The sequence below is a fragment of the Spermophilus citellus genome, assembly GCF_964194105.1.
Source record: "Spermophilus citellus genome assembly, chromosome: 11".
NCBI lineage: Eukaryota > Metazoa > Chordata > Mammalia > Rodentia > Sciuridae > Spermophilus > Spermophilus citellus.
The window spans coordinates 9202345-9215062 of NC_138192.1; positions in this window are offsets into that span (position 1 = coordinate 9202345).

Below are 12718 nucleotides of genomic sequence, written 5' to 3' on the forward strand. Positions count from 1 at the left end.
CAAGAGGAAACAAAACATAGAGATAGAACGTGAAACTACTTTATTGTGTCAAGTTTCAAGAAGCTAGCACAAACCGTGTTGGATTTAGAGTTCCAAATACATCTATCAATATAGGAGAAAACAGAGTGAAACCTAAAAATTCAAACTGTTACTGGAAACGAACGCTTCAACATAGAAGAACGAAATTTGGGGAACCAAGTCGCCTTAGTGTACTGATCATTACCTGAAAGTATCATTCAGTTTGGGTGAAAAAATATTTGCTGAGATTTCTGGAGATTCGTAATTTTAGGAAGCTTGGCAACCCCTTTCCATGAAAGTGTTTCCCGCCAGTAACTGCTTAGGGCTACATCAAGAGGAAACAAAACATAGAGATAGAACGTGAAACTACTTTATTGTGTCAAGTTTCAAGAAGCTAGCACAAACCCTGTTGGATTTAGAGTTCCAAATACATCTATCAATATAGGAGAAAACAGAGTGAAACCTAAAAATTCAAACTGTTACTGGAAACGAACGCTTCAACATAGAAGAACGAAATTTGGGGAACCAAGTCGCCTTAGTGTACTGATCATTACCTGAAAGTATCATCCAGTTTGGGTGAAAAAATATTTGCTGAGATTTCTGGAGATTCGTAATTTTGGGAAGCCTGGCAACCCCTTTCCATGAAAGTGTTTCCCGCCAGTCACTGCTTAGGGCTACATCAAGAGGAAACAAAACATAGAGATAGAACGTGAAACTACTTTATTGTGTCAAGTTTCAAGAAGCTAGCACAAACCGTGTTGGATTTAGAGTTCCAAATACATCTATCAATATAGGAGAAAACAGAGTGAAACCTAAAAATTCAAAGTGTTACTGGAAACGAACGCTTCAACATAGAAGAACGAAATTTGGGGAACCAAGTCGCCTTAGTGTACTGATCATTACCTGAAAGTATCATCCAGTTTGGGTGAAAAAATATTTGCTGAGATTTCTGGAGATTCGTAATTTTAGGAAGCTTGGCAACCCCTTTCCATGAAAGTGTTTCTCGCCAGTCACTGCTTAAGGCTACATCAAGAGGAAACAAAACATAGAGATAGAACGTGAAACTACTTTATTGTGTCAAGTTTCAAGAACCTAGCACAAACCGTGTTGGATTTAGAGTTCCAAACACATCTATCAATATAGGAGAAAACAGAGTGAAACCTAAAAATTCAAACTGTTACTGGAAACGAACGCTTCAACATAGAAGAACGAAATTTGGGGAACCAAGTCGCCTTAGTGTACTGATCATTACCTGAAAGTATCATCCAGTTTGGGTGAAAAAATATTTGCTGAGATTTCTGGAGATTCGTAATTTTGGGAAGCCTGGCAACCCCTTTCCATGAAAGTGTTTCTCGCCAGTAACTGCTTAGGGCTACATCAAGAGGAAACAAAACGTAGAGATAGAACGTGAAACTTCTTTATTGTGTCAAGTTTCAAGAAGCTAGCACAAACCGTGTTGGATTTAGAGTTCCAAATACATCTATCAATATAGGAGAAAACAGAGTGAAACCTAAAAATTCAAACTGTTACTGGAAACGAACGCTTCAACATAGAAGAACGAAATTTGGGGAACCAAGTCGCCTTAGTGTACTGATCATTACCTGAAAGTATCATCCAGTTTGGGTGAAAAAATATTTGCTGAGATTTCTGGAGATTCGTAATTTTGGGAAGCCTGGCAACCCCTTTCCATGAAAGTGTTTCTCGCCAGTCACTGCATTGGGCTACATCAAGAGGAAACAAAACATAGAGATAGAACGTGAAACTACTTTATTGTGTCAAGTTTCAAGAAGCTAGCACAAACCGTGTTGGATTTAGAGTTCCAAATACATCTATCAATATAGGAGAAAACAGAGTGAAACCTAAAAATTCAAACTGTTACTGCAAACGAACGCTTCAACATAGAAGAACGAAATTTGGGGAACCAAGTCGCCTTAGTGTACTGATCATTACCTGAAAGTATCATCCAGTTTGGGTGAAAAAATATTTGCTGAGATTTCTGGAGATTCATAATTTTAGGAAGCTTGGCAACCCCTTTCCATGAAAGTGTTTCCCGCCAGTAACTGCTTAGGGCTACATCAAGAGGAAACAAAACATAGAGATAGAACGTGAAACTACTTTATTGTGTCAAGTTTCAAGAAGCTAGCACAAACCGTGTTGGATTTAGAGTTCCAAATACATCTATCAATATAGGAGAAAACAGAGTGAAACCTAAAAATTCAAACTGTTACTGGAAACGAACGCTTCAACATAGAAGAACGAAATTTGGGGAACCAAGTCGCCTTAGTGTACTGATCATTACCTGAAAGTATCATCCAGTTTGGGTGAAAAAATATTTGCTGAGATTTCTGGAGATTCGTAATTTTGGGAAGCCTGGCAACCCCTTTCCATGAAAGTGTTTCTCGCCAGTCACTGCTTAGGGCTACATCAAGAGGAAACAAAACATAGAGATAGAACGTGAAACTACTTTATTGTGTCAAGTTTCAAGAAGCTAGCACAAACCGTGTTGGATTTAGAGTTCCAAATACATCTATCAATATAGGAGAAAACAAAGTGAAACCTAAAAATTCAAAGTGTTACTGCAAACGAACGCTTCAACATAGAAGAACGAAATTTGGGGAACCAAGTCGCCTTAGTGTACTGATCATTACCTGAAAGTATCATTCAGTTTGGGTGAAAAAATATTTGCTGAGATTTCTGGAGATTCGTAATTTTAGGAAGCTTGGCAACCCCTTTCCATGAAAGTGTTTCTCGCCAGTTACTGCTTAGGGCTACATCAAGAGGAAACAAAACGTAGAGATAGAACGTGAAACTACTTTATTGTGTCAAGTTTCAAGAAGCTAGCACAAACCCTGTTGGATTTAGAGTTCCAAATACATCTATCAATATAGGAGAAAACAGAGTGAAACCTAAAAATTCAAAGTGTTACTGGAAACGAACGCTTCAACATAGAAGAACGAAATTTGGGGAACCAAGTCGCCTTAGTGTACTGATCATTACCTGAAAGTATCATTCAGTTTGGGTGAAAAAATATTTGCTGAGATTTCTGGAGATTCGTAATTTTAGGAAGCTTGGCAACCCCTTTCCATGAAAGTGTTTCTCGCCAGTTACTGCTTAGGGCTACATCAAGAGGAAACAAAACGTAGAGATAGAACGTGAAACTACTTTATTGTGTCAAGTTTCAAGAAGCTAGCACAAACCCTGTTGGATTTAGAGTTCCAAATACATCTATAAATATAGGAGAAAACAGAGTGAAACCTAAAAATTCAAAGTGTTACTGGAAACGAACGCTTCAACATAGAAGAACGAAATTTGGGGAACCAAGTCGCCTTAGTGTACTGATCATTACCTGAAAGTATAATCCAGTTTGGGTGAAAAAATATTTGCTGAGATTTCTGGAGATTCGTAATTTTAGGAAGCTTGGCAACCCCTTTCCATGAAAGTGTTTCTCGCCAGTCACTGCTTAAGGCTACATCAAGAGGAAACAAAACATAGAGATAGAACGTGAAACTAATTTATTGTGTCAAGTTTCAAGAACCTAGCACAAACCGTGTTGGATTTAGAGTTCCAAACACATCTATCAATATAGGAGAAAACAGAGTGAAACCTAAAAATTCAAACTGTTACTGGAAACGAACGCTTCAACATAGAAGAACGAAATTTGGGGAACCAAGTCGCCTTAGTGTACTGATCATTACCTGAAAGTATCATCCAGTTTGGGTGAAAAAATATTTGCTGAGATTTCTGGAGATTCGTAATTTTGGGAAGCCTGGCAACCCCTTTCCATGAAAGTGTTTCTCGCCAGTCACTGCATTGGGCTACATCAAGAGGAAACAAAACATAGAGATAGAACGTGAAACTACTTTATTGTGTCATGTTTCAAGAAGCCAGCACAAACCGTGTTGGATTTAGAGTTCCAAATACATCTATCAATATAGGAGAAAACAGAGTGAAACCTAAAAATTCAAACTGTTACTGCAAACGAACGCTTCAACATAGAAGAACGAAATTTGGGGAACCAAGTCGCCTTAGTGTACTGATCATTACCTGAAAGTATCATCCAGTTTGGGTGAAAAAATATTTGCTGAGATTTCTGGAGATTCGTAATTTTAGGAAGCTTGGCAACCCTTTCCATGAAAGTGTTTCTCGCCAGTCACTGCTTAAGGCTACATCAAGAAGAAACAAAACATAGAGATAGAACGTGAAACTACTTTATTGTGTCAAGTTTCAAGAACCTAGCACAAACCGTGTTGGATTTAGAGTTCCAAACACATCTATCAATATAGGAGAAAACAGAGTGAAACCTAAAAATTCAAACTGTTACTGGAAACGAACGCTTCAACATAGAAGAACGAAATTTGGGGAACCAAGTCGCCTTAGTGTACTGATCATTACCTGAAAGTATCATCCAGTTTGGGTGAAAAAATATTTGCTGAGATTTCTGGAGATTCGTAATTTTGGGAAGCCTGGCAACCCCTTTCCATGAAAGTGTTTCTCGCCAGTCACTGCATTGGGCTACATCAAGAGGAAACAAAACGTAGAGATAGAACGTGAAACTACTTTATTGTGTCATGTTTCAAGAAGCTAGCACAAACCGTGTTGGATTTAGAGTTCCAAATACATCTATCAATATAGGACAAAACAGAGTGAAACCTAAAAATTCAAAGTGTTACTGGAAACGAACGCTTCAACATAGAAGAACGAAATTTGGGGAACCAAGTCACCTTAGTGTACTGATCATTACCTGAAAGTATCATCCAGTTTGGGTGAAAAAATATTTGCTGAGATTTCTGGAGATTCGTAATTTTGGGAAGCCTGGCAACCCCTTTCCATGAAAGTGTTTCTCGCCAGTCACTGCATTGGGCTACATCAAGAGGAAACAAAACATAGAGATAGAACGTGAAACTACTTTATTGTGTCATGTTTCAAGAAGCCAGCACAAACCGTGTTGGATTTAGAGTTCCAAATACATCTATCAATATAGGAGAAAACAGAGTGAAACCTAAAAATTCAAAGTGTTACTGGAAACGAACGCTTCAACATAGAAGAACGAAATTTGGGGAACCAAGTCGCCTTAGTGTACTGATCATTACCTGAAAGTATCATCCAGTTTGGGTGAAAAAATATTTGCTGAGATTTCTGGAGATTCGTAATTTTAGGAAGCTTGGCAACCCCTTTCCATGAAAGTGTTTCCCGCCAGTAACTGCTTAGGGCTACATCAAGAGGAAACAAAACGTAGAGATAGAACGTGAAACTTCTTTATTGTGTCAAGTTTCAAGAAGCTAGCACAAACCGTGTTGGATTTAGAGTTCCAAATACATCTATCAATATAGGAGAAAACAGAGTGAAACCTAAAAATTCAAACTGTTACTGGAAACGAACGCTTCAACATAGAAGAACGAAATTTGGGGAACCAAGTCGCCTTAGTGTACTGATCATTACCTGAAAGTATCATCCAGTTTGGGTGAAAAAATATTTGCTGAGATTTCTGGAGATTCGTAATTTTGGGAAGCCTGGCAACCCCTTTCCATGAAAGTGTTTCTCGCCAGTCACTGCATTGGGCTACATCAAGAGGAAACAAAACATAGAGATAGAACGTGAAACTACTTTATTGTGTCAAGTTTCAAGAAGCTAGCACAAACCGTGTTGGATTTAGAGTTCCAAATACATCTATCAATATAGGAGAAAACAGAGTGAAACCTAAAAATTCAAACTGTTACTGCAAACGAACGCTTCAACATAGAAGAACAAAATTTGGGGAACCAAGTCGCCTTAGTGTACTGATCATTACCTGAAAGTATCATCCAGTTTGGGTGAAAAAATATTTGCTGAGATTTCTGGAGATTCGTAATTTTGGGAAGCCTGGCAACCCCTTTCCATGAAAGTGTTTCTCGCCAGTCACTGCATTGGGCTACATCAAGAGGAAACAAAACGTAGAGATAGAACGTGAAACTACTTTATTGTGTCATGTTTCAAGAAGCTAGCACAAACCGTGTTGGATTTAGAGTTCCAAATACATCTATCAATATAGGAGAAAACAGAGTGAAACCTAAAAATTCAAAGTGTTACTGGAAACGAACGCTTCAACATAGAAGAACGAAATTTGGGGAACCAAGTCGCCTTAGTGTACTGATCATTACCTGAAAGTATCATCCAGTTTGGGTGAAAAAATATTTGCTGAGATTTCTGGAGATTCGTAATTTTGGGAAGCCTGGCAACCCCTTTCCATGAAAGTGTTTCTCGCCAGTCACTGCATTGGGCTACATCAAGAGGAAACAAAACATAGAGATACAACGTGAAACTACTATATTGTGTCATGTTTCAAGAAGCCAGCACAAACCGTGTTGGATTTAGAGTTCCAAATACATCTATCAATATAGGAGAAAACAGAGTGAAACCTAAAAATTCAAACTGTTACTGCAAACGAACGCTTCAACATAGAAGAACGAAATTTGGGGAACCAAGTCGCCTTAGTGTACTGATCATTACCTGAAAGTATCATCCAGTTTGGGTGAAAAAATATTTGCTGAGATTTCTGGAGATTCGTAATTTTAGGAAGCTTGGCAACCCCTTTCCATGAAAGTGTTTCCCGCCAGTAACTGCTTAGGGCTACATCAAGAGGAAACAAAATGTAGAGATAGAACGTGAAACTACTTTATTGTGTCAAGTTTCAAGAAGCTAGCACAAACCGTGTTGTATTTAGAGTTCCAAATACATCTATCAATATAGGAGAAAACAGAGTGGAACCTAAAAATTCAAACTGTTACTGGAAACGAACGCTTCAACATAGAAGAACGAAATTTGGGGAACCAAGTCGCCTTAGTGTACTGATCATTACCTGAAAGTATCATCCAGTTTGGGTGAAAAAATATTTGCTGAGATTTCTGGAGATTCGTAATTTTGGGAAGCCTGGCAACCCCTTTCCATGAAAGTGTTTCTCGCCAGTCACTGCATTGGGCTACATCAAGAGGAAACAAAACATAGAGATAGAACGTGAAACTACTTTATTGTGTCAAGTTTCAAGAAGCTAGCACAAACCGTGTTGGATTTAGAGTTCCAAATACATCTATCAATATAGGAGAAAACAGAGTGAAACCTAAAAATTCAAAGTGTTACTGGAAACGAACGCTTCAACATAGAAGAACGAAATTTGGGGAACCAAGTCGCCTTAGTGTACTGATCATTACCTGAAAGTATCATCCAGATTGGGTGAAAAAATATTTGCTGAGATTTCTGGAGATTCGTAATTTTGGGAAGCCTGGCAACCCCTTTCCATGAAAGTGTTTCTCGCCAGTCACTGCATTGGGCTACATCAAGAGGAAACAAAACATAGAGATAGAACGTGAAACTACTTTATTGTGTCATGTTTCAAGAAGCCAGCACAAACCGTGTTGGATTTAGAGTTCCAAATACATCTATCAATATAGGAGAAAACAGAGTGAAACCTAAAAATTCAAACTGTTACTGGAAACGAACGCTTCAACATAGAAGAACGAAATTTGGGGAACCAAGTCGCCTTAGTGTACTGATCATTACCTGAAAGTATCATCCAGTTTGGGTGAAAAAATATTTGCTGAGATTTCTGGAGATTCGTAATTTTAGGAAGCTTGGCAACCCCTTTCCATGAAAGTGTTTCCCGCCAGTAACTGCTTAGGGCTACATCAAGAGGAAACAAAACGTAGAGATAGAACGTGAAACTTCTTTTTTGTGTCAAGTTTCAAGAAGCTAGCACAAACCGTGTTGGATTTAGAGTTCCAAATACATCTATCAATATAGGAGAAAACAGAGTGAAACCTAAAAATTCAAACTGTTACTGGAAACGAACGCTTCAACATAGAAGAACGAAATTTGGGGAACCAAGTCGCCTTAGTGTACTGATCATTACCTGAAAGTATCATCCAGTTTGGGTGAAAAAATATTTGCTGAGATTTCTGGAGATTCGTAATTTTGGGAAGCCTGGCAACCCCTTTCCATGAAAGTGTTTCTCGCCAGTCACTGCATTGGGCTACATCAAGAGGAAACAAAACATAGAGATAGAACGTGAAACTACTTTATTGTGTCAAGTTTCAAGAAGCTAGCACAAACCGTGTTGGATTTAGAGTTCCAAATACATCTATCAATATAGGAGAAAACAGAGTGAAACCTAAAAATTCAAACTGTTACTGGAAACGAACGCTTCAACATAGAAGAACGAAATTTGGGGAACCAAGTCGCCTTAGTGTACTGATCATTACCTGAAAGTATCATCCAGTTTGGGTGAAAAAATATTTGCTGAGATTTCTGGAGATTCGTAATTTTGGGAAGCCTGGCAACCCCTTTCCATGAAAGTGTTTCTCGCCAGTCACTGCATTGGGCTACATCAAGAGGAAACAAAACGTAGAGATAGAACGTGAAACTACTTTATTGTGTCATGTTTCAAGAAGCTAGCACAAACCGTGTTGGATTTAGAGTTCCAAATACATCTATCAATATAGGAGAAAACAGAGTGAAACCTAAAAATTCAAAGTGTTACTGGAAACGAACGCTTCAACATAGAAGAACGAAATTTGGGGAACCAAGTCGCCTTAGTGTACTGATCATTACCTGAAAGTATCATCCAGTTTGGGTGAAAAAATATTTGCTGAGATTTCTGGAGATTCGTAATTTTGGGAAGCCTGGCAACCCCTTTCCATGAAAGTGTTTCTCGCCAGTCACTGCATTGGGCTACATCAAGAGGAAACAAAACATAGAGATACAACGTGAAACTACTATATTGTGTCATGTTTCAAGAAGCCAGCACAAACCGTGTTGGATTTAGAGTTCCAAATACATCTATCAATATAGGAGAAAACAGAGTGAAACCTAAAAATTCAAACTGTTACTGCAAACGAACGCTTCAACATAGAGGAACGAAATTTGGGGAACCAAGTCGCCTTAGTGTACTGATCATTACCTGAAAGTATCATCCAGTTTGGGTGAAAAAATATTTGCTGAGATTTCTGGAGATTCGTAATTTTAGGAAGCTTGGCAACCCCTTTCCATGAAAGTGTTTCCCGCCAGTAACTGCTTAGGGCTACATCAAGAGGAAACAAAACGTAGAGATAGAACGTGAAACTACTTTATTGTGTCAAGTTTCAAGAAGCTAGCACAAACCGTGTTGGATTTAGAGTTCCAAATACATCTATCAATATAGGAGAAAACAGAGTGGAACCTAAAAATTCAAACTGTTACTGGAAACGAACGCTTCAACATAGAAGAACGAAATTTGGGGAACCAAGTCGCCTTAGTGTACTGATCATTACCTGAAAGTATCATCCAGTTTGGGTGAAAAAATATTTGCTGAGATTTCTGGAGATTCGTAATTTTGGGAAGCCTGGCAACCCCTTTCCATGAAAGTGTTTCTCGCCAGTCACTGCTTAGGGCTACATCAAGAGGAAACAAAACATAGAGATAGAACGTGAAACTACTTTATTGTGTCAAGTTTCAAGAAGCTAGCACAAACCGTGTTGGATTTAGAGTTCCAAATACATCTATCAATATAGGAGAAAACAGAGTGAAACCTAAAAATTCAAAGTGTTACTGCAAACGAACGCTTCAACATAGAAGAACGAAATTTGGGGAACCAAGTCGCCTTAGTGTACTGATCATTACCTGAAAGTATCATCCAGTTTGGGTGAAAAAATATTTGCTGAGATTTCTGGAGATTCGTAATTTTAGGAAGCTTGGCAACCCCTTTCCATGAAAGTGTTTCCCGCCAGTAACTGCTTAGGGCTACATCAAGAGGAAACAAAACTTAGAGATAGAACGTGAAACTACTTTATTGTGTCAAGTTTCAAGAAGCTAGCACAAACCGTGTTGGATTTAGAGTTCCAAATACATCTATCAATATAGGAGAAAACAGAGTGAAACCTAAAAATTCAAACTGTTACTGGAAACGAACGCTTCAACATAGAAGAACAAAATTTGGGGAACCAAGTCGCCTTAGTGTACTGATCATTACCTGAAAGTATCATCCAGTTTGGGTGAAAAAAATATTTGCTGAGATTTCTGGAGATTCGTAATTTTAGGAAGCTTGGCAACCCCTTTCCATGAAAGTGTTTCTCGCCAGTCACTGCTTAAGGCTACATCAAGAGGAAACAAAACATAGAGATAGAACTTGAAACTACTTTATTGTGTCAAGTTTCAAGAAGCTAGCACAAACCGTGTTGGATTTAGAGTTCCAAATACATCTATCAATATAGGAGAAAACAGAGTGAAACCTAAAAATTCAAACTGTTACTGGAAACGAACGCTTCAAAATAGAAGAACGAAATTTGGGGAACCAAGTCGCCTTAGTGTACTGATCATTACCTGAAAGTATCATCCAGTTTGGGTGAAAAAATATTTGCTGAGATTTCTGGAGATTCGTAATTTTGGGAAGCCTGGCAACCCCTTTCCATGAAAGTGTTTCTCGCCAGTCACTGCTTAGGGCTACATCAAGAGGAAACAAAACATAGAGATAGAACGTGAAACTACTTTATTGTGTCAAGTTTCAAGAAGCTAGCACAAACCGTGTTGGATTTAGAGTTCCAAATACATCTATCAATATAGGAGAAAACAGAGTGAAACCTAAAAATTCAAAGTGTTACTGCAAACGAACGCTTCAACATAGAAGAACGAAATTTGGGGAACCAAGTCGCCTTAGTGTACTGATCATTACCTGAAAGTATCATCCAGTTTGGGTGAAAAAATATTTGCTGAGATTTCTGGAGATTCGGAATTTTAGGAAGCTTGGCAACCCCTTTCCATGAAAGTGTTTCCCGCCAGTAACTGCTTAGGGCTACATCAAGAGGAAACAAAACGTAGAGATAGAACGTGAAACTACTTTATTGTGTCAAGTTTCAAGAAGCTAGCACAAACCCTGTTGGATTTAGAGTTCCAAATGCATCTATCAATATAGGAGAAAACAGAGTGAAACCTAAAAATTCAAACTGTTACTGGAAACGAACGCTTCAACATAGAAGAACGAAATTTGGGGAACCAAGTCGCCTTAGTGTACTGATCATTACCTGAAAGTATCATCCAGTTTGGGTGAAAAAATATTTGCTGAGATTTCTGGAGATTCGTAATTTTGGGAAGCCTGGCAACCCCTTTCCATGAAAGTGTTTCTCGCCAGTCACTGCTTAGGGCTACATCAAGAGGAAACAAAACATAGAGATAGAACGTGAAACTACTTTATTGTGTCAAGTTTCAAGAAGCTAGCACAAACCGTGTTGGATTTATTGTTCCAAATACATCTATCAATATAGGAGAAAACAGAGTGAAACCTAAAAATTCAAACTGTTACTGGAAACGAACGCTTCAACATAGAAGAACGAAATTTGGGGAACCAAGTCGCCTTAGTGTACTGATCATTACCTGAAAGTATCATCCAGTTTGGGTGAAAAAATATTTGCTGAGATTTCTGGAGATTCGTAATTTTAGGAAGCTTGGCAACCCCTTTCCATGAAAGTGTTTCCCGCCAATAAATGCTTAGGGCTACATCAAGAGGAAACAAAACGTAGAGATAGAACGTGAAACTACTTTATTGTGTCATGTTTCAAGAAGCCAGCACAAACCGTGTTGGATTTAGAGTTCCAAATACATCTATCAATATAGGAGAAAACAGAGTGAAACCTAAAAATTCAAACTGTTACTGGAAACGAATGCTTCAACATAGAAGAACGAAATTTGGGGAACCAAGTCGCCTTAGTGTACTGATCATTACCTGAAAGTATCATCCAGTTTGGGTGAAAAAATATTTGCTGAGATTTCTGGAGATTCGTAATTTTGGGAAGCCTGGCAACCCCTTTCCATGAAAGTGTTTCTCGCCAGTCACTGCTTAGGGCTACATCAAGAGGAAACAAAACATAGAGATAGAACGTGAAACTACTTTATTGTGTCAAGTTTCAAGAAGCTAGCACAAACCGTGTTGGATTTATTGTTCCAAATACATCTATCAATATAGGAGAAAACAGAGTGAAACCTAAAAATTCAAACTGTTACTGGAAACGAACGCTTCAACATAGAAGAACGAAATTTGGGGAACCAAGTCGCCTTAGTGTACTGATCATTACCTGAAAGTATCATCCAGTTTGGGTGAAAAAATATTTGCTGAGATTTCGGAGATTCGTAATTTTAGGAAGCTTGGCAACCCCTTTCCATGAAAGTGTTTCTCGCCAGTCACTGCTTAAGGCTACATCAAGAGGAAACAAAACATAGAGATAGAACGTGAAACTACTTTATTGTGTCAAGTTTCAAGAAGCTAGCACAAACCGTGTTGGATTTAGAGTTCCAAATACATCTATCAATATAGGAGAAAACAGAGTGAAACCTAAAAATTCAAACTGTTACTGGAAACGAACGCTTCAACATAGAAGAACGAAATTTGGGGAACCAAGTCGCCTTAGTGTACTGATCATTACCTGAAAGTATCATCCAGTTTGGGTGAAAAAATATTTGCTGAGATTTCTGGAGATTCGTAATTTTGGGAAGCCTGGCAACCCCTTTCCATGAAAGTGTTTCTCGCCAGTCACTGCATTGGGCTACATCAAGAGGAAACAAAACATAGAGATACAACGTGAAACTACTATATTGTGTCATGTTTCAAGAAGCCAGCACAAACCGTGTTGGATTTAGAGTTCCAAATACATCTATCAATATAGGAGAAAACAGAGTGAAACCTAAAAATTCAAACTGTTACTGC